This window comes from Pavona decussata, unplaced genomic scaffold, assembly GCF_977016875.1.
Source record: "Pavona decussata unplaced genomic scaffold, jaPavDecu1.1 SCAFFOLD_14, whole genome shotgun sequence".
NCBI lineage: Eukaryota > Metazoa > Cnidaria > Anthozoa > Scleractinia > Agariciidae > Pavona > Pavona decussata.
In genome coordinates, this window is record NW_028145437.1 from 573,876 (window position 1) to 600,014 (window position 26,139).

The 26,139-nt window shown below is 38.5% G+C and overlaps 1 pseudogene; it reads left to right on the forward strand.

Annotated features, from left to right (window-relative positions):
* LOC146487577 (uncharacterized) overlaps nucleotides 1-26,139 on the forward strand; it is a 205,385-nt pseudogene that overhangs the window by 58,302 nt on the left and 120,944 nt on the right.

Genomic DNA, 26,139 nt, shown 5'->3' on the forward strand with positions numbered 1-26,139 from the left:
GACACAAATGTCTGAAGAAGGCAATCAATCCTCACGAAAAAATATTGTGTATGGGTTGTCAAAGAGAACAGCAGAGCGCTCCAATAAGCCTCTTTTGTAATAAAATTAAAAGCCTATCAATCTCTTCAGAGTTGTTGGGGGCCTGCACCTGATCAATGCATTGAAATGAAAAATCACCTAGAGTGTGCAGGATTTTGATGAAATGCACTGCTACTTCACAAGTTGTTTTGTTTGTGAGCATAGCAGACTTGTGATTGCAATACCTAATTCTAAAATCAGTGGTGCTAGATCCCACATATTGTAGGTGGTATTTCTTGCAAGAGGCTAAATAAATAACGTTTTTAGAATCACAAGAAAGTCTGGAATGGATGATGTTTTTTGCCTATCTTAAAACTAGGAAATGATTTAGATTCCACAAAGAAATTCTGACAAAGGTCGGATCTATTTCTATCGCATTTAAAACAACCATCGTTGTGATGACTTGTTTGTTCCTCTTCTGTGGTTTTGAAACGAGATGGTGCTAGCAATTCTTTAAGATTCTTTGATGGACAGAAGGCAGGTATGACGGAGCCTCGGGAAAAGTTCTTTTAATTTAGGGTTGGATCGTAAAATAAACAAATGCTTTCTGATAATGTTACCCACATCAGATAAATTTGGATTGAATGTGATAACAAAGGGAAATAATGTCTTCTTCCTATCCACGAGTCCTAAGTAAATCAAAAGAGGCTTATTGGAGTGCTCAGCTGTTATCTTTGGCACCCTAATGTTAAGAATTCTTTGTGCAGTGTTTTGGCATCCCATTTTCTGTTGATGTCAAAACCTGAAATAATTTTCCCAGAGCTTTCTCGGAGTTGGTTGGTAGCTTTGCTCTCCTAATTTCCCGTAACTAACTTCTTTTTCTAATAACTTCTTTTGAAACTACTTCAGACTCCAATGGTCGACCAGCAGAGCATCTTACATTTAGATAAGGTCGCAAACTATAACATCTTCTTTACCTTCCCATTGATGGATCCCTAGCCCTGCTGGTTTCTGTTCCTCTTAAAAGTGTAGAGAACCGCCTCGATAAATCCTCCAAAGCGTGACTTGTGCTGCCAACTCTGAGAGTTGATCTCTGCAGCTTGATTGAAGACATACCTGTTTGACTTTCATTTGCAGTTAATGATCGCTATTCCATTAACGAAACATCCTCATCAGTTGCCACTGTGCCTCCCTGCTCAACTGGGGAAACAAGGTTATTGATCTGGCTTATTGCTGTCTGTGCAATTGATTGAATATGAACATCAGCCGCCATGTTTGTTCGTCAAGAAACAAAGTGCTTGGCTGCAAAGGCTTGTTGGAAAAAAGCAGGAAAATAATTCCAATGTTCAACAACTTTATTTTGCTCACTTCAGAAAAAATAATTAAATCAGGGTAAAATTGATTTCTTAACAAAAATAATCATGAGGAACATAAAATTAATTCCTCCTTAGAAAAACAGTCTATATTGACCCTATATTGCCCCTATATTTTTTTGAAATCACCCCTATATTAAGCCCTATATTTTCACTCTAGGCCACTTGAAGCCCTGACTGTCCCTCAACTAAATCAACATCTTTCTCAACAATGAAACGAGTTGAGGTGATACCCGTTTTCTGGGAAAAGAAACACCGCTTTGGAAGCCCGTTTTAATTGCACAATTGTCTGAGAGACATCCTGCAAGTATTAATAGATTGAAAACTGTAACCTATAGTAGCTACCAGCAAGAGAATGTGATTGCTTTTCTTTGGTAGCAGGGTTCTTTTTACAGGTGTCACTGAAGTTCGCATGGAGCCAGTGTTTTCATTGGATAAATTGAGGCGAATTACCCTTGGAGGAGGCATCAAACATGTGGCAGCAAAAGGAATTTCCAGCAAACAAGGCTTAAAATTTTGTGGCGGACTGTCACAGGTTATCTTGCACCACACATCAAACAATAACGTTTGGTACAAACGAAACCAAATAGGATTAATGTCATCTTTCAGCGTGTACTGCTCTGAACAAAATGTTTTGTACAAGTAAACTAGAATAGTGACTCATGCGCCTTACAATACAAACATGAACACAAGCTTCGCATTGATTATCTTGAGCGGGAGCGGAAAAAAAATTATCATAATTAAGAAAACCGCGGGAAAAGACATGACATTGCAGACTCACAAACGGGCTGTAATTACCATTACAACTTCACGCCGATTTAAGTGTGTCATTGACAAATGGGTGACTCCGCTGGATTTTGTTGCCTGAAGGCTCTCTTTATGCCTTTGGGCATTCACTTCAGCAGCCGCGAAGAATGATCCAAATTAGTTCGTTTTTACTCGGTTGAGAAAAGGTGAGAACTTTGCTAGAAGACCCTGAAGCGAATTCAAAAGACAGGAACAATAGCTTAATTAATCAGCCTTGAGCCGCGAAGTTCCGAGATTATGCCTTTGTTCTTGATATTTTTAACGGATATTTTATTTCTGCGGAATCACCGCAGACATTTGATGGTTTTGAGTTCTTCACAAAATATTTTAAGCTGTTATTTATATCAATGAATGAAGAGTCTTTTGAGAGCTTTAAAAAGAGATCTCAAACGTGTTGTTTTGATCACTATAAGCCGAGTTTTGATATTTTTTTATAGAGCGATGCTTAAAACAGCAAAGTTATTATGCTTAATTAAATTTGTGCATGGCATGGTGATCTTCCCGACGCATGTACTGTGTGGAAATCAAATACCATCTGTTTAATGAAACTTAACTAAAACATTTATTTGTCTTCCCTAAAGAAAGTGTGAAAAGGAGGAGCTGTGAAAAGAGTTGTAATTGTAATTCACTGTAAGCAAACCGGCATTTGATGTTGGGCGCTTTGTTTATTACGAGTGAAGACGCGGTCGATAATAATTAAGTTTATGTTTTCAAAATACTTGCTCCTAACAAAGAGATTCCAAAAATATCAAACCGAAAAAGGAATAAAAAAAGAAACCAGGGAAAATCAGCGTGGAAGTCGCATTCTGATTATACTTAATGACGCATTGAAAAACAATAATATTAGCTCTTTGGCCGATGTACCAAACGTTCTTTTTGACGTTATTACATTTTATATACAGTGATTCTCTAGGTAATGTTTGGCTGAAAAGCGAGAATCTTTTATAGAGCGCTGTAAAAAAATCGGCAAACCCATGTATCCATTTAGCGAACGGAATTTGTTTATTGATTGCTCGTTAGTTTGCAGGAGGGGAAGTTGTTTTAAAAAATCTCGATCCTGAAGTGGCGCGTTGCGAGTCGATGTGATCACGGTGATTCATTTCTCTAGTTTCCCCAAGGAAAGAAAATATTTCACCTACTTCAAAGAGTTTGGAAACATGCCTTATTGTTGGAAATTGTTCGACAAAAGAGAGAACAATAGCTTGAATATACGAATACTTAACGACCTCAATTTCATGTTTATTATTGGTCATTAACTTTTGCAAACTTGGGGGCTCCTAAAGGAGCCGTTTTGTTTTGGTGTTGCTTCACTCGTAGAAGCGGTCTTCAAATTTGAGCCACAGCAGTTGTCCTTCTCCACGCATGTTGGAGAGCACAGGGATGTACCGCCTAAGATGTTTCCTGCATTCTTATTTTTCCTGAAAATATGAACGTTAGTGAAGATAAACTTTATGTGGACATACATGAAAATGGTCATTTCTCTTTTTTTCTTTCAACTGCTGAATGTATGTATAGTTTTAATTTTACAGCTTACTTTGATCGAGTTATACGGAAGAGTGTTTTGTTTCGAACATAAGCTTAGATATGATAACATGTTTTCAGTTAGTGGACTGTTCAAGTGTAATGTTACTTTTGTTATACGATCGAATTGATCTGTTGGTTAGCTTTCAGTCCACTGTTGGCCGACAGTTTACTAACAGTCTGTTTGGGGAGCTCTTCTTTAAAATAACCGCACTTTGTGATGAGGCCATATTGATGTTGAAAACCCCTCCTGCAGTTGTATTGCCATAAACATCGTTTAGAGCTGGTTTTCATGCAGTAACGAAGTAGATGGGCTTGCTGCAAGTTGATAGTGGTGAAAAGGTGGTGCACCAACCAGAAAGTGAAATGCTCCTCGCGAAACATCTGAAACTCCATAATTTGTTGATGCCATGCTTGGGAGAATATTTGAAATGTTTTTCATTTGTTGTTTTTGTAGGCTGCTATAATTGTTTATTGGGTTAAGATTTTTGTCGGCTGGTAATCTGTAGTATCTGATTTGGTGTGACATTATTATCCTGTGATTTTGCATAAGTGGTTTTCTAATAATAGTAATAATAATCAAATACAGGATAACCATTCAGTACAGAGTACTGTTATCAATGGGGTCCTGTTGACTAAGAATTAAAAGCAAAATATGCACTAAGTTAGAACTACACTAAAAAATTTACAGGTAAGGCTTTCCTAAATAATACTCTAGAGTTAATGTTTCTCAAACTTAAAGGCAATGAATTAAATATCAAGGCACCTAAAAAATAAAAACTACAGCACGCAAAATCCAGTTTGACCTTGGGCAGTTTTGCTACTATCCTCCCATTTTTTCTAGTGTTTGAAGGATTATCATTAAATCCTTGAAAATAATTCTTAAGTGGAGAACATGCAGTTCCATTAAGGCAGTCAAATACAAGACAGCATGCTTTCTTTTGTTAATATTTGTCAATTGTTAAAAATCGAAGATCACAGTTCTGTGATGATTTTGAGGCTTCATTTCTCAATGGAGTGGATCATGCGTTTCTGAGATTCCAACCAACCAAGACTATCATAGCCGCAATATGGCTATGATAGTCTTGGTTGGTTTTTACGGTGTGGTTTGTTTTTTGGCGAATTCCACCCTCTTTGCACGCTGTTAAGGATACTGTTTAATTTATTTACTCTCGTAGAAGTCCAGTCGTTCTGCTACCTCTGAAAAGAAGGTTTGAAGTGGTTGACTGTTAGTTCCAACATGGAGTGAGGACACTTATCTCTGTACAGTATATAAACATTCACTGGATTGCACTCGGGTGGAATCTCTTTGTTTTCATACATTCTCAGTTTCACCGGCCTGACATTCTGTGGGTTGTCATCCTGTCTGCTCTTAGTTTGTTTCTCTGAATGAACAAGATTTTCTTTCCCCCATCGGTCTCTAAAACAACTTCGCCCCAACGTAAATTTCATTGTTCTGAGGAACCTCTGAGGCCGAGGTGTAAGATATTATTTGGCCACAGAGTGTTCAGAAGCGATTATGGAGAACTTGTTCCCAAGTCTTTTTCAAAGAGAAAATCAATTTCCTCGTCTGAGAGAGCAGTAAATGCAGACCTTGATCGTGTCTGTAAATGACTTCGGACAAACCAACTTACTCTGAATGTTTTAAAATCTAAATTCATGGTAATAGGTAGTAGTTTTCGCCTAAGTAAAGTTGGTTCAATTCGTATTTCTGCTGATGACACCCCTCTTGGTAATGTTAACTCTTATTCGTAATTGGGTATTGTGATTAACAACCAGTTCTCCTGGTCTGATCATACTGAGTCTGTCCATAGCAAAATTAGCAAAAAGTTAGGTCTATTGAGGCGTATGAAGTCATGCCTCCCCCTTAGGGCTAGGGTTACTTTTTTGATGTTTTATTTTACCTCCGTATGATTATGGGGATATAATCTGGTGTGATAGAGGTAGTGTCACTTTGATGTCGGAGCTACAAGTGTTGCAAAATAAGGCTGCTCTACTTTTATATGATCTTCCTGTCCATTCATCTGCATCTGAAGTGCTCAAAAGACTTGGATGGAAAGCCCTTAGTGCAACGTAGAATGGAGCATCATGCTGTTTTCTTATATAAGTTACTTTATGACCAGTTTTTCCACACGGTTCCAATTTTATTTAATGGCGATTTTCACGGTTATTATACCATCTCTAGAAATAAAATCCCCTGCAAATAGAAAATGGGGTCACTGGTTGTCAATTAGTTTTAGTTCAGAAATCTGCATTAGATTAGATCCTGCGATAAGGGAAGCAGAGTTACTGACTGCTTTCAAACATGGACTGTCAAAAGCCACTTTATGATCCTTTAGGTTCTCCTTTTAACTTTTGTGTAAATATTGTTTCATTTCTTGTTTCTATGATTAGGTTTTTATTTGTTCTTGGTAATTTTCTAGAGGGCCCTTCTCTAAACCACTTTTGTGATATTGGTACATGTAACCTCATTAAAGATTCCCCTCACAATGTGACGCTTCTCAAGCCCAACCATAGGAAAGCTAACGGATACATTTGCTAAGCATGTAAAAGGAATGTTTTTACAAGAACCAAATTGATTGTAAGGGCAAAATTTATTGTTCGTAAATTATAAAGCCATCATGATTATGAATCTCATGATCATGAATTGACACAAAATGAAAGGTTCACTTAGGTACAAAAAGCAATATCCAGACACAAGCAAAACAGTTTTCCAAAACTATTTCCTGCAATAAATATTTCTTTGTGTTTCATTTCTCAACAGTTCTGCTTTTTACACGATGATTGTTTTTTCAAACAAACATAAACTGTGAAAGGGAAAATATCACAGGCATTCAGTGTTATGTCAAAAACTCCAAAAAGTTTTTTTTATCAACGGAAGCCTGAAAGTATTGCTAAAATTTGTTTGTAGATTGTCACTGCAGTGTACTAAGACTAATAATGAGTTTCTCCGTCAAAAGATGGACTAGGTTAGAATAGACTGCAACTTGAAAAAATTTATGCTAACTGTTTTCAAGTTCTCGCCTTTTCATTTCGTTTCTTTTACTTTTAAGAGTTCAATGAATTTCTTTCTTGTTGCTATAAAATTATTTGTAACTAAGTGAAGGTGTTGTTGCACCATTTTCGCCACAAAAAGTCAGAATCCCCGTGATTCTTCTCCTTAAATTGCATGTGGTCACATGAAGTGTAATTAACTTAGCAGGGCAGTTACACCTTTCCTGTATTCACTTGTCCAAATACATACTCCTCAATAAAACAAAAACAGTGCTTCAGTTTCTTTGTGTATTCTGAATTAAATACAAAATGAACACCAAAAAAACGAAAACAACCCTTTTCTGTAGGAGTTTAACTCCATGACTACTTGGTTTTCTATGACAACAAAAAGTTGTGGTTGCTCAAAATGGCCATCTGGAATGATGAGGTGAACATCTCCAGATAATCCTTTTAAAAAATCACTGAAGTTGACATCATTCTGTAAACAAAAAGCCAACTAGGTGAATTATTATTTCATGGAGCTTTACATTTGCAGATGCAATGTATTTGCAGATGTATACCTTTGCTTTAGTTACTCAAAGGCAATTTATCCATAGACTGATACAAGACAAAAAATTTCCAGTGCCAACACACCTAAACTTTCATTACAAATTTTCAAGCCTTGTTAGGCCATTTTTCCAAATATTGAAACATTGGTATGAAAAAATACGTTTTGACTGAGTTAGTTTGCTTTGAATGGGAAGTTATTAGGTCATTGGCCATGGCACAGGGACCTTGCTGTGCGTAGTCTGTATTACATGAGCTTGAGCCAAATCTTTCCTGTTTAGCACTCCCACTCTCTCAACAATTGTTTTTTACATTTTCAGTTACACTAAACATAATTCTGTATGAAAAATAAATTGCAGATGATATATTGAACAATATATCACTATATACTCATATTGATTACCTGTATATTTTTGGGAAAACATTCATTAATTGCCCATGGAGATGAAAGGGATGGAATGGCCATGGATGTCTTTTTTCATCTGGTGAAAATAATTATATTGGCAAAATAGTCCATGGGCCGAGACGAAATTCGGTACCACTTGAGGTGGCAAATGCTATCATATATCAAATTAAAGCTTATCATGAGTACAATCCAAAAATATATGATAGCAAGTCTGTACTGGTAGCTTAAGGCTGTCACGTGACCTTGAATTGGGCAATAGGCACTCCATCTGAAAGAGCCCGGAGAATGCATTGAAATCTCATTGCAGACACAGGAATTGGATATAAAGTACCAAATTAAGGTTAATGTTGTCATTTAAGAAATAATGGTTGTGTGTTAATGTAAAGAATTAACAAACACTATAATTTTATGACGTCACTTCCGGTGAGTTATAAGAAATATTTGAAAAATTAATTTCTACCACCAATTGTTTTTTTTTATTTCATAATGAATGTGGATCTTTTCGAAAAAAATGATATAGGAGAAATGTTTTGTAGATACTAATCTAAATACTTTTTGCTGTCTCTATTATTTTTAGGCCGTGGGATTCCCTGTGGTAATGAATTAAGCTTGGAACTTTCAAAGCATTTTAGGTCCAAACTCGCTGTGATGATACGACCGCCACTCTGCAAAAGCAATCATGCGACAATGTAAATGAACCAAAGTGTATATTAAACTGGGCCGTTTTTGCACCAATTCAGTTTTCATCTTGTTCTTGCTGTTTTTCTTTAATTGGCAAACCCGTGACGGAACACTCAGTTTTGGCGTGCTCCTGGTTTTGGTTGGGAGATCATCATGGAACACAACTGTGGAAAAAAAATTAAAGTTGTTTCTAAAAGCGATGCCAGTTTGACTTTGACTTCACAATTAAGCTTCCTCAAGGCTTACTAGAGATCTCATAAGTAGGGGAATACATCCTATCTAAATGAAATAAGAGCACGACGCTCTAATCTATATCCGGTAATAAGTCAATATCATCATCATCTTCCTCTGATTGAAATGACATTTCATCGGGCTGGTTTGAACAGTCGGCTAGATGACATAGATCACTACGCTTCAATCCATTCAGGATGCACTTGCACGTGTTGCTCTTACAAGCCCTCTTTCATGTGCACGCCAGGAGCTCGAGCACGGCTTTAGGAGCCGGCGACCCACTCATCCATACTATATCCAGCTGTTGACCAGTCTCGTCACTTTCTAGAGCCCATCCCTTGCCAGCCAGACCTGGAACTTGGTTGTTAGTGAGTGCGTTCTTCCAGAATGCGGTCTGGTAATTGGCTCTCTTGCAGTGATGGTGTACAGTCGCAAAAAGGTGGTAGTTGATGTGATTCGGCCTCACCTTTTTTTTTTAAGCAAAACACCGCATATCGGCATTGATTGACATCCTGATTTCCTTTCTTCATCCCGCAGCACACACAAAGGACTCAAGCTGGATGCACAGTTCTTCTGTAATAGACCACTGTTCCCCAAGGTTTTGAAACATGACTTGGAACTCGTTCTTGCTGCGGAGCAATTTGAGTGGCCTAGCCTTTCTGATGCCCGGGTAAGCACTCACACTATCACCGCCTGTAAAGGCGTGAAGTCCGAGAATTGCCTTGGAAACCTCCTGTCCAAGTACACCAGCTATCTTACTGATGTCAACATACCTGGCTTGGTGTTGCAATAAATAGGTGTCTCTGATAAATAGGAACTGGGATTGCATGCGCAAACGAAATGCATAACTGCATAACTGCCTTCACAAGCGGTGTTGCAGCATGTTTCGCGTGCAGCAGGAGACGAGTGTCGGCTTCTTCTTGTCCAGATGAGAGTTCGATTACTTCCTGCACCGTATCCGCCATTAGTTTGAAGCATTTAGTGCCACATGTTGTGAAGAGCTCCTTGTTGGCAAGCTTCTCTCGACTTGGGGGCTTTCTCCAGTAGTCATTAAAAAACTTAATTAAGCTGTTCTTGTTTTGACCATTTCGCAGAAAGTTCCTGAACTGTTTTGTTTTTTGCCCGACTGTGAGATTCTTGTATGTCACCGATTCTCCTTCTTCCCTCCGTTCTCGCTCTGCAGACTTTATACTTATCTCATTATATACATCAAAAACTACATCTATGGGTCTGCTGTTTCCTCCCTCTTGTAAAACACGTGACAGTACGGCGTCTGCAATTTGACTGAAGGTCATCTGGTCGCTGACCTTTAACTGCTAATCGAGGGCCACGAAAGCAATCATGTATACAGAAGGGCTTGGTATTTCTGCCGTTGGTTGAACTAGATAACTTATGCGCCTGAATGCTTGTGAAAGCGCACAGCTGTGTTGTAGCTACGACCCTTCATTAATGCAGATATCGACCCTTCAGCCACGACTCCTGACTCGATACACAGATCTCTGAGTCCAGCATCTTGAAACCTCTTTCCGATGATTGAAATGACGGTACATAATATGTGGAACGTGCCGAGGCGAAGGACGATTGGTTTGTACAGGTCAGAGTTCTTTGATTTGATTTCAAGCCCCTTGCAATAAATAGCCTGGTCAAAAACACACGTTACACTAGTGAGTTTGAGGCTGTGCACTATGCGAAGAGATTGGTTGAGGACCTCAGTGATTGTCCCCATACTTGTTGCTGGAGCGTTTATCGTAGGTAAATAGCCTTCATTGCTCTTGACGATACATTCGCGATCATGAACTTGTATATTAAAACCAGTCCAGCTACTGACCTTATGCTGGAGTTGAGCATAATGTAGCCATGCCAGCAAAAAGATCAGATTCTTCTTCCTTGCTTCCTTCATGACAAATTATCTATCTACCTCTATCACTTTCCTTGGAGGCAGGCCGGTTCTCTGAGTAACATTGTAGATTGGTAAAGGTGTCTCAGCAGGGGCCAACGACCTCTGCTTAGACTTCTCCACCCTGGGTACAGCAATCGGCTCTGGGTGTGGCCCATAAACTGTATGCTGCACGGCAATCCCATTGATGCGGTGGGAAGTTCCGCCTCCTGACAAGGTGTTCTCAAGATGGTCGATATTATCAAATGCAAGGATTGTATCCGTGTGCACTAGGATGTTACCTGGCAGGAGAAAGTTGGTTTGCTCAGCCATACATAACTTCTGTAAACAGAGGGACAAATTCAGCTCTTCAAGCTGAGAATACGCAATGCTGTGCCCCAAGCGATTGAGTAGTTGGATTAGTCCGACGTTCCCAGTGTGTGATTTCACTGCTGACCGAAGAATAATATGTTTTGCTGGCTTAAAATGGCCTCTCGTTATTGTGAACACTAAGTGTTGGGCAACAGAGCGCTTGAGCCATGTCATCCTTTCCGTGAGGGGTGAATCACTGCCACTAAATAAGTAAATGTAAATTATTATTAAATAGATGGTGCAGGAACGTGTCAACAACCTCAGGAACTTCAGTGCTGCCTCCCTGAAGACTTGAGACATTTGGAGGCCATTCTTGCTGGTCACTAAAGTGGTCTTTGACTGATTGGTGCACCTTTGTAGCCATGCGATCAACCTCTGTGGTGCCTACTTCTCTAGGACAATGCCTCAACAGAGTAATTTCTTTCTACAGGTTAAAGCAAATCAGGGCAATTTCATCTCTTGTAAGGTTGTCTGGATAAACCACTACCTTGTTGGATTCTGTTTGAATCATGTGTAATGTGTCTTTTAACTCGTTTTCTAACTTTCGCTGGAGGTGTTTCCTCAATTCCGCTATCTAACATGAATGCCTTAATTAAGTTTTGAAAGCTCAATGATACTCTTATTAAGAAACATATCATTTCTGATATAATTGAACAATTTGACCAAGGCCGCTGCCTCAGCATTACCATAGGGTTCATCGATTGTATTTTCATTTTGTTTGGAAACTTCAGCACTGGTGGTACTGACATTCGTGTACTGTCGATAACAAGAGCGGTGGTAATGAACCTCAGCCGCTGTTAGTTCCAAGGGAAAAAAGAGCTAGCACGTGAATCCATCTTGAGCTGTGCTGAATTTTTTACTGATATATCTGTCCTAAGCGGTCTACCTTGTGTTACGTTCTCTCTGCTCTTTGACCCCTTTTTGCATTTGTCTTTCTTTTCGCAAAACATGCAGATCTTTTCATAAACCCCTCAAGGTACTTAGCTGACCTCTTGTGGATGCCCTTCGCTGGCCATCGCCATCAGTAGACAGCTCCGTATCTTTCATGCTCTCCTTTTTTTCATTAGCAATGATTTTTTTGAGATCTCTTTTCATAGTGAAAATGCTTCTACACTTTCTATGATAATAGACTTTAGTAATTTCATCTGGTGAATTAACCAGTATTCCAAGAATATCCTCGTGATGTCTCAATTCTGCAGCCAGTCTCGGTGTTCTCCATGATTCTACATAATTCGGGCTTATGGGCGCTCCGTCATCGTCACTACAGCGAATCAAGCAATACATTTCCCTTCTTACACGCTTCTCTGGAATTTGTGTCCTCAGACATGCCTGACAGACCGTTGAACTCTTTTGAAAGGTAATAGAATCCACTTCTAGTCAAGCTGTAAACACCGCTTACGTGAAACAAGATGGCGGCTACCCTAGTAGCAGTCTTCCCGGCTATGCCACTACGGGAGAAATAATTAAAACAAAAATGCCAAACACTTTTAGTGTGAAAATATGCTTTGTTTTTATCATACCTTTCCAGACTTTTACCGAAAAAAATAGGGTAAAGATATATAGTGAAAACATTATGGAGCAATTTCCCCCAGGATACTCAACGTGAACCAATCTCGTCCAGAAATTATTCTAGGCTTAAAATTCAATTAATGAAAGTAAATAGCTACTTAGTACATATTGTCAGCAAGTTTTTTTAAAATTTTTATCTCTCTACATAAAATAGATCTTTTAGTTATATGTAATGGAAGAGTTTTACCACGGTAGCGTGACACATGTCACGCTTCGTACCTGCAAAAACCTCACATTGTTTTTGCAAAAGAAAAACTCTAACGGGAAATAAACTTGCTGTGTATCTTGATTTTCAATTTTATTTGACTGTAATTTTTTTTTAATGCAAGTTTATTCCAAACAAACCATAACTTACAATACTAGCATTTCTTACTAATTGAACAATACCACACATTACTTACAATACCGTAGCATAACTTACAATAACTAAACTTAAATTGCACTACTTACAGTAAATGCACAAAGAAAAATAGGAAGTTACGAAAAGAAAAAAGCTACATACAATCAATTTACTATTAACAATACAAAAACTGGAGTTTGCACAATGCTTATCACACTAATTTGATTATAACGACGAACAAAACACAACTAAAAAAGCATGAAGACGGACAAAAGTACACATTTCCTGGTAGCCTTATAGCACAGGGGCCCACGTTTCCATAAATTGATTTAAGTTGTTATTTTTCGCAGCAATTGTACGCAGAATAGTTAGTTTGTTTTTCAGACGTAAAAGAAAACCTTCAAAGTTTAAGTTGCCATTGCATACACTTGTGGTGAAAATGTGGTATTTAGCAATAATGAGAGAGTAGTTGAGGACAAGCCAGGTTTTTTATTTTTTATACCAGCCATAGAAGATCACGCTCTCGGATAAAGTTATTTTTTCTTGAAAGCTTTCTCGTCACCAGAGTCTAAACTGATTCCAAAAAGTCGAGGATACATGACATGCAAACAGCATGTGGCTTAAAGACTGGCATTCGGAATTGCATACGTGGCATATGTCAGTGTCTTTTATCCCAGCATGGAACAAGTTGGATTGCGTCGGTAAAATGTTATGAATAATTTAAATTGAAAGAAAATTAATTTTGGTTCTTTCAAAATTTGGAATGGAAGCATATAGACATTTTGGATGTTGTCTTTTGTGAAGCTGTAATTTAAAATCTTGCTCTCTGCCGTTGGTATTGAATAGCTATTACTCAGTATTATCGAATAAGCTGTTTTTGTTGATGGAAGTCGGGCGAATAGTTCTTCCTCATATGGGAGTCCTCTCTGGACATCTGTATTTTGGATACTTTTCTTCCAGTTTGCTGGGATAGCATTTAATACGCCGTAATAGGTGGTAAAAGGTACATTTAAGTTGAATTTTGCTTTTAAATCAGCCAGAGAGAGAAAATTTTTTGTCTTCGGCGAGTAAGTCTTTGATGTACATTATACCGTTAATGAGCCAGGAGTTATACAGGATTGGTTTTCCATCCACGAGAATGTTACCATTGTTCCAGATTATTTGGTTCTGTACTGCTTTATCATTATCGGTTAAGAGCTTGAAATTTTGCCAATAATTCAGAATTGTTCTGTAAAAATCAGGTAGATTTTGTAGGTCGAAAAATTTCATATCATACTGGCATTGGGTGAAAAAACTGATTCCACCATGCTGGCTCAATGTGTGCTCAGGAATTATTTTCCATGCGGCGTGGTTATTTTCTGCAAATCTTTTAATCCAGGCTATTTTAAGTGACTTCTCCATAAGCTCAAAGTCAATCATTTTAAAACCACCATACTTCCTTTCGGCAATAATAGTTCTCCTTTTTATTTTGGCGGGTTTGCCGTCCCAAATAAAGTTGAAAATGATACTGTTGATTCTCTCTACAGTACGTCTTGACATTGCTAATACAGAGGCACTGTAAATTAGTTTAGACAAACCTAAGGTTTTTACAATGTTAATTTTTCCCAAAAGAGTGAGATTTCTTCGCTTCCAGCAACTGAGGGTTTTTTCCAATTTATCAATATTTTCCTCCAGATTAAGCATCCTAGCGCGTTCGGAATCGTAAGTAAAGTATATTCCGAGGGCGAGAACAGGATCATCTGGCCACTTGAAGCCGAAGGGTTTTTCTTTGCGGTTTTTCCAGGTACGTAGCCACATAGCTTCGGTTTTGCCTTTTATTAATTTCTAAGCCACTTACACGTTTAAACTCTTCTAGAAGTTATGCTACTCTTATACACATGTAACTTGCATTGAGCTGGGAGAGATCAGCCTTCAATTTTACAATGGAAACATCAAACTTTAGTGATATGCCTACCACATTCCTGATCCAATCCCTCAGTCTCTTCTGCATTAGAAAAACCGAAATAAGGTCCTTCAGATCTCCATCAGTAAAGGTTTTTAATGCTGTACCAGTGATATTATTTTCTGCAAGGCACATACATGGACTGGGTATTACTTACATGTGAATGAAGTGAAAGGCAAATTCACCATTTTCACTTTTGCCACTAGGTGAGCAGCTGATTAAGTTGGGAAAATCTTTCAAAGCATGCTGAAATAAGCAGCTGCCCCTAGAATTAATCTGCTCTCTTCTGCTGCTCGCATATTTGCTGACAGGTGGTTTTCCATGTCTAAAGCACAAATAGTATCAGTTTTTCTGTTTGGATCACAGTTACTGTCTCTTAAGCAAAATAATGATCTATTTTTTCATGTCCAGTCTTTTATATCTGAATCGAAGAGATTTTATAAAAGTACCTAGATGTGTATTTTCCACCTGTTAGCATTGCTTAATGCTGCTTTTTGTTTGTTTTGCTGCCGCTTTGACTAATTATTATTTAATGTAAATGTTCAATTCAATGTTATTTCCAAGTGAGCTCTCTCGATGAGGTTTTTTTCTCTTAGAGCAAACTTCAACAATAAAATATGTTTAAATAAAAAAAAGAAATAAGTAACATGATCACAGAATGAACTGGGCCAGAGATACGTATAACTTTTTCTCACAAAATTGAAGGAGAGCACATCTCCCTCAGAAATGAGTTTTTGCAAAAAATTCTCCCATTCCATAGTATTTAGGTTGAAACTTTATCAGTGTAAATAACATCCACTGAAGGGTCAAGAATAGCACAAAAGAAAGTGGGAGAAAAAAGTGAAATTAAATGGCAACAAAATTAAATAAGGCCCCCTCATGGCTGTATTTTGTGTATGCCCAAACAAAGTGTAAGCTTACGCATAATTTATGCAATAGCTCGCGCGATTTCCCGCCAGGCTATGATTAGCGATTTTAGAAGAGTTTCGTTCCACTGAATCTCAAAAACTCCTGGAGAAAATAACAAATAAAATAAAGGGAATTATAATTTAGGCCTCTTTTTTGATGTTGGTCTAATAAAATTATGTTTGAAATATGGAGTTTTCCTTTTATAAAGACAAAATTGGCCTTTTTTGAACTGGCGCCAAAAGTTGTGTACATACTCACCGCATATCATTTGGATGATTTCTTCTTCAACACCTTTTTTCAAAGCCATCTACCAATATCCGCTGGGTGGTGAGGTATGGAGCTGGTGTTGAAGTTTTTGCCGAACAACAAATCAATCATTTTTATGCAAATTTCGCAATTATGCATCATACAATCGACCGACGGCAGCAGAGCAAGTAGAGCGTTTGCAGAGCGTGGGGTTGGAGAAGAAAGAGACCTGGTTTCGAGCCTGCAAACAAGGTTGGCCTAGTCCCTGACGGTCTAACTCCCACCAATATGTCACGGTGCTGGAAGTGTATGATCTGTGCGTTTATTTGAGTGAACTTATCTCTCAATTAAACTTCGCACATGGCAATGACGACAATTTTCGCCGAGCATGCGGACTGCCTGACTGCCCATCTGACAAAGAGTATACGTCCGCTAATTCACTTGCAAAACACGTGCGATCAAAGCACCGTTATCATCTGTGGTTTACTTTTGATGATGTTTTCCCTCCTGCAACTGCAGCTGGGGCTGAAGGCTGTTAGGATTATTCACAAGGTGAAACCTGTGATAGATTTTATTTGAAGTGAAGTCTTGGTTTCTGTTTATTTTGAGTACTGAATGAGTCCTTGCATAGTAAGTGGGGTGGGTAGGACCCAGTCCCCTTATGTTGATTTCTTTAATTTATTTATCACAGATTTTGATGAATATGTGATGGCCGAGATGTTGGCATCTGAAGGTGACTTTGAGAGTGATGGTGATGATGTGGGTTGCAATCGTGCATCGATCATAGCATGATGAAGCTCAGTGCAGTGATGGAAGAATGAGTAAAGATTCTGATGAGGATACCACGCCCAGTTTTAGGAATTCTCAACAGGTTTTGTTTAAAAATCAGGGAGGAAGCAATAATTAGCAACAAAGCACAGGAAAGAATTAGAAGTGTCACTATTTCTCTTTTGAAGGCAACATCCTAGCAGAGCAAATAACAGGTGACTAGGATTCTTCAGGATAATGGTTTAAATTCCAGTAGTATGCCGGAGCTACAAGATGCATTCTTTTTTGTTTTTTAATTTTTATTCTGCGTTATGTTACAATGTTACAAGTGCTAACACTAATGACATTACTGTTACAGTTACAACAGTTCATAACTCTACACCTGGACTGCTTACGGTTGCAGTACTGCGCATTAATCACAATTTGCTACAAAATACATATAAACTTTTACATGTTCATTACTTCTGTACTTTATAATAAATAAAGTATAATCTGACATATCCAAAGAATTATTATACATTATAATATACTAGAATAGATAATTTCAAATGAGTCTTAATATACATTTTTACTTCTAAGATTTATTTTAACCATCTTTTTGTCTAATTTCATATAATATAATTCTGCTTATCTTTGGTGAAAGAGAGAAATAACGAGCATAAAGAACAAAAGTTAATTATACTGCTTATAGAAACAAGATATTCAGCAATGTAAGGCTAACCGTAGATAGAAGAAGAGGTAACGCGACAGGATACTAAAACGTGGCTATGTAGCCTTAAAGGAAAAATTGCCATTTTTTAAAAAACGCACTAGTTTTATTTGCTTGTACTACTTTAGATCTCTCCAGATCAATTTTTACCTGCACCGAATCTCTGAGGTCCACGGAATGTTCCAAGTTCCGGAAATCCTGTCAGTAGATTATTAAGTTGTTATAGAAAGATAGAAGCTGGTCGCTTAATTTCAAATACTTAGCGTCGTAGCTACAAGGAAACAGAAGGTTCCCACCAACATTGGAAAGGAGGGATGTAGGGATGGCACAGACGTTTTACCCAACACAGCTTTAAAGCTTTGTCGAACAGCACAAAATCAGTCATGTTAAGACCTCCTTCTTTTTTGCATTTCAAGATTGTGGTCTTTTTAATTTTCGGATATTTGTATTTGCATATGTAATCAAAAATTATTTTGTTGACTTCACCTGTGAAGGAGTCCAGTGTATCTGGCAAGGATGGATGATTGAAGGTAGCACTGTTTCTAAGCGCACAACTACGGCTTTAGTAGCAATTTTGTAATCTGTATTTAGTAAAGATATGGGTCTCAAATTTTTGAGGTATTCTAGCTGTTTGCTCTTTTTGGGAATCAGTGTTATTCCTAGTTTTTGAGAAATTGATGCACCCTTTTTGAAAAGCGTAATTGAAGCTGCCAACTACTAGGGCTGCTAGAATATCCCAAAAGAAGCGATAAAATTCAATTGTGAGACCATCAGATCCTGGCGTTTTGTTGTTGCTGAAGCTACTCAACACTTTTGTACATTCTTCTATGGTTAACAGACCTTCACAACTGTCGGACTCCTCCCTTTCCAGGTGCTCGAGGCCGTCAGATTCGAAAAAGAACTCAAATTGTTCAAGATTAGGGTTCGAATTGCTGGTTTCGTAAAGTTTTGAAAAGAAGTTTGCTTCCTCCCTTAGAATTTCTTTTGAGCAGTTGGTGGTGGTACGGTTTGGCTTCTTCAAAGATGTGATATTTTTCTTTTTCTGGCTTCGCTTTTCAAGATTGTAAAAATACTTGCTGTTTTGTTCACCAAATTCATACCACCGAGCTCTGCTGCGGACGATTGCACCACGCGTCTTACTTGCTGTAGTTCTTGCAAGTTTAGTTTTAATACGTTCCATCTCAGCTTTTGTTGATTCATTGAAAATCAAGCGCAGCTGCTCCTGTAAGGAATTGAATCTAAGTAGATGCTCTTTTTCTTCGTTCTGCTTTTGTTTAGCCTTGCGTTTCGCGAATATGACTGTAGTTGCTCTTATTTCCATCTTGATCATTTCCCACAAAAGCCCGTTGTCTTCAAGTTCTTGATATTTTTTAACATATTCAGGAATGTTTTTTGTTATGAGTTCAACATAGGTTTTGTCAGCCAATAGCGAGTTATTAAATTTCCAGAAACCCGGGCCGCGATGTGCTTGTTTGCTTCAGTACCTATCAGTACGTTGAGCGCCGAATGATCTGAGAATATGTTCGGCATTATTTTGACATCGGCGATAGCGCGCTCGAAATTTTTGGATAAAAACAGATAGTCCAACCTGCACTGAATTTTCATAGAAGGGTTACTCGATGTACAACCTGGAAGAGTCGGATTTTTTAGTCTCCACTTATCCACAAGATCATGTGTAAATAAAAGAGTATTCAATTCATTGATAACATTTTTTTTTAAGCTCCAGGGAGCGTCCACCACGTTTGTCAAGGTCACCCAGCACTATTCTTTCATTTGCATATTGATTAATAATGGACTGTGATAAGTCCCTCAGGAAATGAACCTGAAGTGTTGTGTCGTTTGGGGCGTAAATATTCAAACACACTATTTTTGTTTCACCTAAAGTTGCCTCAGCTACGATGTATCTACCATTCTTATCGGCGACAATGTTTTCGATTGTTACGTCAAGTCTTGGCTTAACCCATTGACTCCTACACCGGCCAAAACCGGCCGCGCGCGCGACATCCAAACTTCCTACACCGGCCAAAACCGGCCGCAAGTAACGCCTAGTACAAAACTGCTCCCCTCTCCTCCAGGGGATGTTTTATTTATTGTCATAGCAACTAAGACAGGAAATAAACCAATCAAAATCCGTCTTTTGCGCATTTTTGACAGCTATTTTTTTTTTTTTTTTTTTTTTTTTTTTTTATTTAACACGCTTTATTTAAATACGCAAATACACTAATACACTTAGGTTGCTTACACTTATATAAATTACTTACACTTATACAGTATCTGAATTTTACAAAGTACTTTTCTGTTAAATTAAAAGAGAAAAAAAAAAGACAACTAAGTAATAGAGAAAAAGAAAAGAAGAGACGAAAAAAAAATATTAAGATAACAAAAGAAGTTAAACGAAAAAAACTACAAAATCGAGCCTCTGCATTAGCTTACATATGTGAGTTACGAAAAAAAAATGCATCGCATCATTCATTTTGATTGAGAGCAGAAATTCCATTTAAGCACATTTTTCTAATTTCCATTGAATAGTAAGTTTGTTTACAAGTTCATCTAAAGACAATTCTTTCTGAAGGTGTTTAGAGGAGTAGATATATTGCTTGACCAAGATGATGAGTAAATCTAGCCTGCGTCTTTCGGGGTCCGAGAGCGCATCAGTTACATGATGTATATCACGAAAGACAATTTGTTCGCTCGAGAGTGTTATTGTAGTACCTTGGCACTGGTTGAACCATGATATAATTTGACAGCTATAAAAAGGCCGTCTCCACGTGCTAATTCTTTGTCGCTTTGTTTGATCGTGCGTGGAGAAAACAATAGCCGATGACGCAGAGATCGACTCAGATTTCAATGACTTGTTTGAGGACTCAGGTGACGAAAGTTCATTCGATGGCTCTTCTGTCGATGGAGATGAAGACTCAGATGGCTCAGATGACTCCGACGTAAATCTTGAAGGTTTGGTCAACGAAGGAAACCAATAAGATGGAAGACCTGCCGCTGCCGCCGCCGAAGAAGACGAAGAGGACCAAGATGAGGAAGATTTGCCCTGGACCGATCAGCTTCGCCATGTTGTTCGCCCCGCTTTCAGTTCAGCCATCGGTATCAATTTTCCGTTACCCGAGAACCCAAGAGAGATAGATTTTGTTTCAGCTTTTATTGATGATGATTTGTGGGATTTGATTGTGTTAGAAACTAATCGCTACGCGCAGTAAAAGCTCGCAAATTCCCCTGCTTGTCTTGCGAATTATGTCCCTATTACGCGCCCCGAATTGAAAGCTTTTATTGCTGTAAATATCGTTATGGGTATGGTGAAACTGCCTAGTATTGGTTTGTACTGGTCTTCAAATGATTTTTTCGGAAATCGAGGTATTATGAAGATCATGACTAAAAACAGGTATGAAGAAATTAGTCAGTACTTACATTTTAGTGATTCTTCCGTAGAGCCCGCAAGTGGAACGCCAGGATTTGATCGTCTTTACAAGGTACGTGGTGTTTTCGATCGCATTCGCCAGAAATGTCAGACTAATTTTAAACCATCTAAGAACATCTCAGTCGATGAGGGCATGATAGGTTATTGAGGTATGTTGTCGTTTCGTCAATATATGCCCGCGAAGCCCACGAAGTACGGCATCAAGATGTGGATGGCCGCCGATTCCAGCAATGGGTATGTATTGAACTTCGATGTTTACCTCGGTAAAGAAGAGGGCCAACGAAGAATCCATGGTTTAGGTTATGATGTTGTATTTAAAATGCTTACACCTTTTATGAATAAACATCATCACGTATTTTTTGATAATTTCTTTAGTTCAGTTAAATTACTTAGACATGTGGAAGCTCAGAACACCTAGGCTTGTGCAACGGTAAGAACAAATCGGAAAGAATTGCCCCCTGCGCGCAGCAAAAGCTACGCCCAGGCCAGAGAGTTGTTAGCCAAAAGCAGAACATCGTTTTTACTAAGTGGCATGACAAGCGAGAAGTAAGTTTAATTAGTACAAATTTAAACCCTTTGGATGCAGATGTTGTGACCCAGCGCCACGATAAGCAGATCCAGAAACCCCCTGTTGTGGTTTTGTACAATTCGAACATGGGCGGTGTTGATCTTGCTGATCAAATGCATAAGTATTACACCATAGGGCGTTCGTCTTGTAAGTGGTATAAGTATTTGTTTTGGTTCTTGATCGATCTTTCTATTTGTAATGCTTTCATCTTGTGCAATTTTTTTCGACAGGGACAAGGTAAAGGTAAGCTAAAGCAAGCCGCATTTCGCACAAACCTCGCAATGCGGTTTGTTGATGGCTTTTGTTCGCGCACGAGCACCGCAAAGCGCCGTAAGATCGAGACGCTTTCGCTTTCAGCTGCAAATGCTGGCAGACATTTTATTGAAAAAATTCAGGGTAGGAAGCGGGAGTGTGTTAATTGTAAGAGAGCAGGTAAGAAAACTCCGGGTCGAAAGGTCATCCGGTCGAAAGCTCTTTCAAATGCCTTCAGTGTGATGTCACGCCCTGCAAGGTAGGTTGCTTCCAAGAATATCACAACGCCGATGGCTGAATGTCTTCCTTCGCACCTGAGTCCTCGAACATTCAAAGAAATCTTCATTTCTGCAAAGTTAGAAACTTAGAATACACAATTAGTACATAAAGCGACTTGATAATATTAATTTGGTTCACCTTTCACTTTGTAATTGCCTTTGGTTTGGCTGCCAAAATTATGAACATGAATTTCTATTTTCCAAAATGTCGTGCCGTAGCGCAATAATTTCTGATTTGACTGAAATGTTTTGGTTTTTCCGCAAGGTTTGGCATTCGATTTTGCCGGATTTTGGATATTTTGATCAATTAATTATTGGTGTTTTAAATAAACATTGTTCGGAAACCCAATCTTGTGTGTGTGTTTACTGCGCATATAGTTTTTATTTTTTGCTCGCGTATTTGCCTTCCAAGTCGAAATTCTCACAAGAAGTTGACTTGTTTGCGCGCGGTATTTTACAGGAGTCAAAGGGTTAAACATTATCATAATGCCGCAACTATGGGTAGAGCCATGACTAGCACATATTTTCCTGCCTCATTCATTTTCCCAGATTTTGATCGTTTGTGTTGAAGAGTACGTTTCTCAGAGGAAAATTACGTCATCGTTTTGTTGGTGCAGCCATCTAAATAACTGCCTTCGTTTGCACGATTTGTTTAAACCTCTGACATTCAGAGTGCTAACTTTGAGATCCATCTATACTTAGGTTGTCAAGCAACATTTGATAATTTGATTCAAACCGTGGACTTGAAAGCCTTGGCAGAAATAAATAAAGATCAAACGAAAAATTAAATATTTCTGGACGATTTTGTAGGTGAGACATGAACAAAGCAAACATGGTAGTGGAATATAATGTCGCGAAGAAGACGTATAAGAAAACGGTTAGACATTGATGAATCTTGAAATCTCTACACGAATACATAGCTACTAGACCTAAACTTATCTATCGGCACACTTTCCTGGCTAGGACGGGGGGCAAAAGTACCTGAAAGGACTTGTCCATGACTTACTAGTTCAATTAAATTGTAGAGTTACCATGTTCCATAAGGCAACTGTAGATCGGAAAACGCTTTGTTTCAGGGCCTCGATAAACAATGCCATCAATTATAAGTTTTTCCACATTGAAGAAAGCAGTTTTCTGCTCGCTCCTGGCTTTTTTAAGAACTGGTTGGAGGTCTTTCCTGATTTCATCAACCTCCGGAGGAAAGTCGTCAGCTACTCCGAACTTTGCGCTTTTTCGTAGATTCTTGATTTGGGACTTGATAAATTCTTTATCTTGATAGAATGACACTTTCGCTATAATAGGTCTTGGGTAAGGTTTTTTGTCAGAGAGTGGCCTTGTTGGTATCCTGTGCACTCTTTCAAACTGGATTTTGCTCACATCTTCTTGACGAATCTTCATTTCTTTGTTTAAAAAAAGTCTGAGTGCTCTCTCAGTGTCTTTTGTGGATTCCTTATCAGAATCTTTTACTCCATAGAGCTTGATATTGTTTCGGGGATTGTAGCATTCTTGTTTTATTTGGCGTCGCTCAAGCTCATTAAGCTTAGCAAGTTCTTTGTTTGCATCCTGCAAGCTAGCGGTAGCGGTAAGCTGAACTTTTAGCTCTTTCACATCATTCTGCGTAAATTCAAGCCTGTCTGTCATACTCTGTTTTTCTTCCTCCAGTTTCTTAATTCTCTCTTTAAGGTGTTCAAACTCGGGTAGCTTAAGGAGTACTTTGTCCAATTTTTCTTCGATATGTTTAAGTCTTTTGGTGCACGTGGTAACGCCATCTTGTTGTTCTTCTTCGTCAGTTTACGGACTTCTTTATTGCCTATTTCTTTTCTTTGGGTTATCTTTTGTAGTGGGAGTATTTAGCTCTTCAACAGTCGCCTCAGAACTCATGGTTACGGATAGTTTGTCAACGCCAAGAACGATTTTAGGCAGGCATGGTCGGAGCGCAAAAATACATGTCCGCCATCTTCGCTACGTCCCAGTCTCGTCCAAGATGCATTCTTGCCATCATTGTGGGAGCATGGATCTTTTGACCTAAGTGATCGTGGGGACCATGCAAACACTGTTCCTAATATCTCCTCAAGAGAAATTAAATTAGGTTCGAGGTGACAGTGGAAGAGACTGAAAAATGGCGAGAGTAGGATTGCTGAGTATCCTGAAAGGTTTTATTACATTTCCCTGCTAGCTTCCTTAGAGGTGTTGCTGAACAATCGTATAATTTTGGACATGGTTGCAAAACCCAATGCCAGTGAACCAAATAGCAGTCTGTTATGTGACTTTGCCAATGGAACTCTAGTACAAACCCATGAATTAATTTCAGTGGATCACCAGAGTTTGAAAATTGTGCTCTATTATGATGATGTGGAGATAACTAATGAGCAAACAAGACGAAAGCATAAACTGTCTATGTTTTACTTCCAGTTGACAAATCTGTACAAAGGGCTCAGGTTTAAACTGAAATCAATCTACCTCTTGGCAATTGCAGAACATCGATATGTCAAAACACATGGCATAGATGCCATTTTAGCCCCATTTGTGGAAGAATTAAAAGACCTCGGCCGTGATACAGGAGTTTACTTCCATGTGCAAGGTGGAGTGGAACGCCTAAGAGGTGCATTGTGTAGTTCCAGAAAATATCCATACCCCCACCATGGAGGGAATTTCACATAGGACCCCCCCACCCCCCAGGATTTTCCATTTTCGAGGTATTTTTTTAACCCTCCCACCCCTTCGGAAATTCCTCAAATACAGAATACACCCCCACCCCCCTCTGGAAAAGTTTTATTTCAAAAGAACGCCTCAAAAATCAGTTTGATGTGAACATTTTAGAAATATCAATAACTGCCCACATATGCGTTATCGAAGAGCGCGCGCGCTGTTCAATTTTACCGGTAGAGTTTGCCAAAAAGCTCTTGATACGATACTGAAATAATTGTTGTGTTTTATATTTACCTGTGGTCATTGACATCAAACTTTACCATTAGCTTCGCTGAAGATTTTAATCTAAATTATTGGAATACGTCCGGCAATGCAAAAATGTGTTTTTATTTAATTTGCATATGCCATGTTTACGTTCCTATGCAAATTTGTAGGAGATCAAAACTGAAAAGGATTATCGCTTTAGTTCTACTCAATCAATATTTCTCATGGTAATCATTCAGTCTATTTATTTTAGTCAATAGTTTTCCTATTGAATCGGATTTAGCTTGGACAAAATAAGCATTAGCAGAGCAGGGCGACAAATTGACCTTTCAGATCGTAACTTGAAACCGCAGACGAAATGGAGCCGCAAAACGAAATTAGCATGTTCACATTCTTATGCAAATTTTGTATGAGATCAATAACGCATTAAAAGAATGTTGAATTGGCTCTATTTTGCTGAATTTTGGCATAGAAATTAAGTTAATAGTTTTGGACTTTGAGTTTAAATACTTTGGACAAAATAAGTTTTGACACGGGTCAGTTTTGGCAAACTGATTAATTGACCCCGGGAATTCACCTTTGCCCGTAACTTTATACAAAAATAACAAACAAACATTTCAATGTTTTATGTAAAATTGGGGCTTTCACTTTATAGCCATACAAAAGTTTCCCTTAATAACATTGGTACAAATTCAATTGTAGCCAGTGAACAATATTTTCCTACGCAAGAAAGTTTCACAAACAACAGTTTTATAATAACTGAGTCACGCAACGCAGACAAAGATTTCTTGTCTCACTTGGACTACTTCGCTTACAAAGGCTTATTGGAGAAAGGAAACATGTTTTTAACGTAACAAGGGTTTCTTTAAAACTGTTAAACAAAGTTACGTCTTCAAGAAAGATCTACGAAGTTGCTAAGTTGGTAAGTTACAATTTTCAACAATTATGTCTGACACGAACGTGAAGTTGACCCTCTGGAAACTTATCCAACCATTCACCCCTCCTCCCCTCTGGAATTTCCTGGGCCATTGACCCCCCCACCCCTCTGGAATTTCCAATTCCCTCCATGGTGGGGGTATGGATATTTTCTGGAACCACACATTGTTAGCAGTTGTTGCCAATACTCCAGCAACCCAATTACTAGGCTCCTTTAAAGAGTCAGTTTGAGGTACAAAAAGGAAGTGCCGTCACTGCCAAACAGATTTTAATGAAATGCAGAACAAGTTTGAGGAAGATGACTTTGTTTTGCGTACTAAAGAGCTTCATGAGCACAAATATGGCTGTTCAGTCATGTGTTTGCCTTTTTTAGAGAACAATTTACTCATAACTGCCCAGATATGTGGAGGGTGCTCCCCACAATGTTAGAAATCACTGGAATTTGTCTTAACAGAAA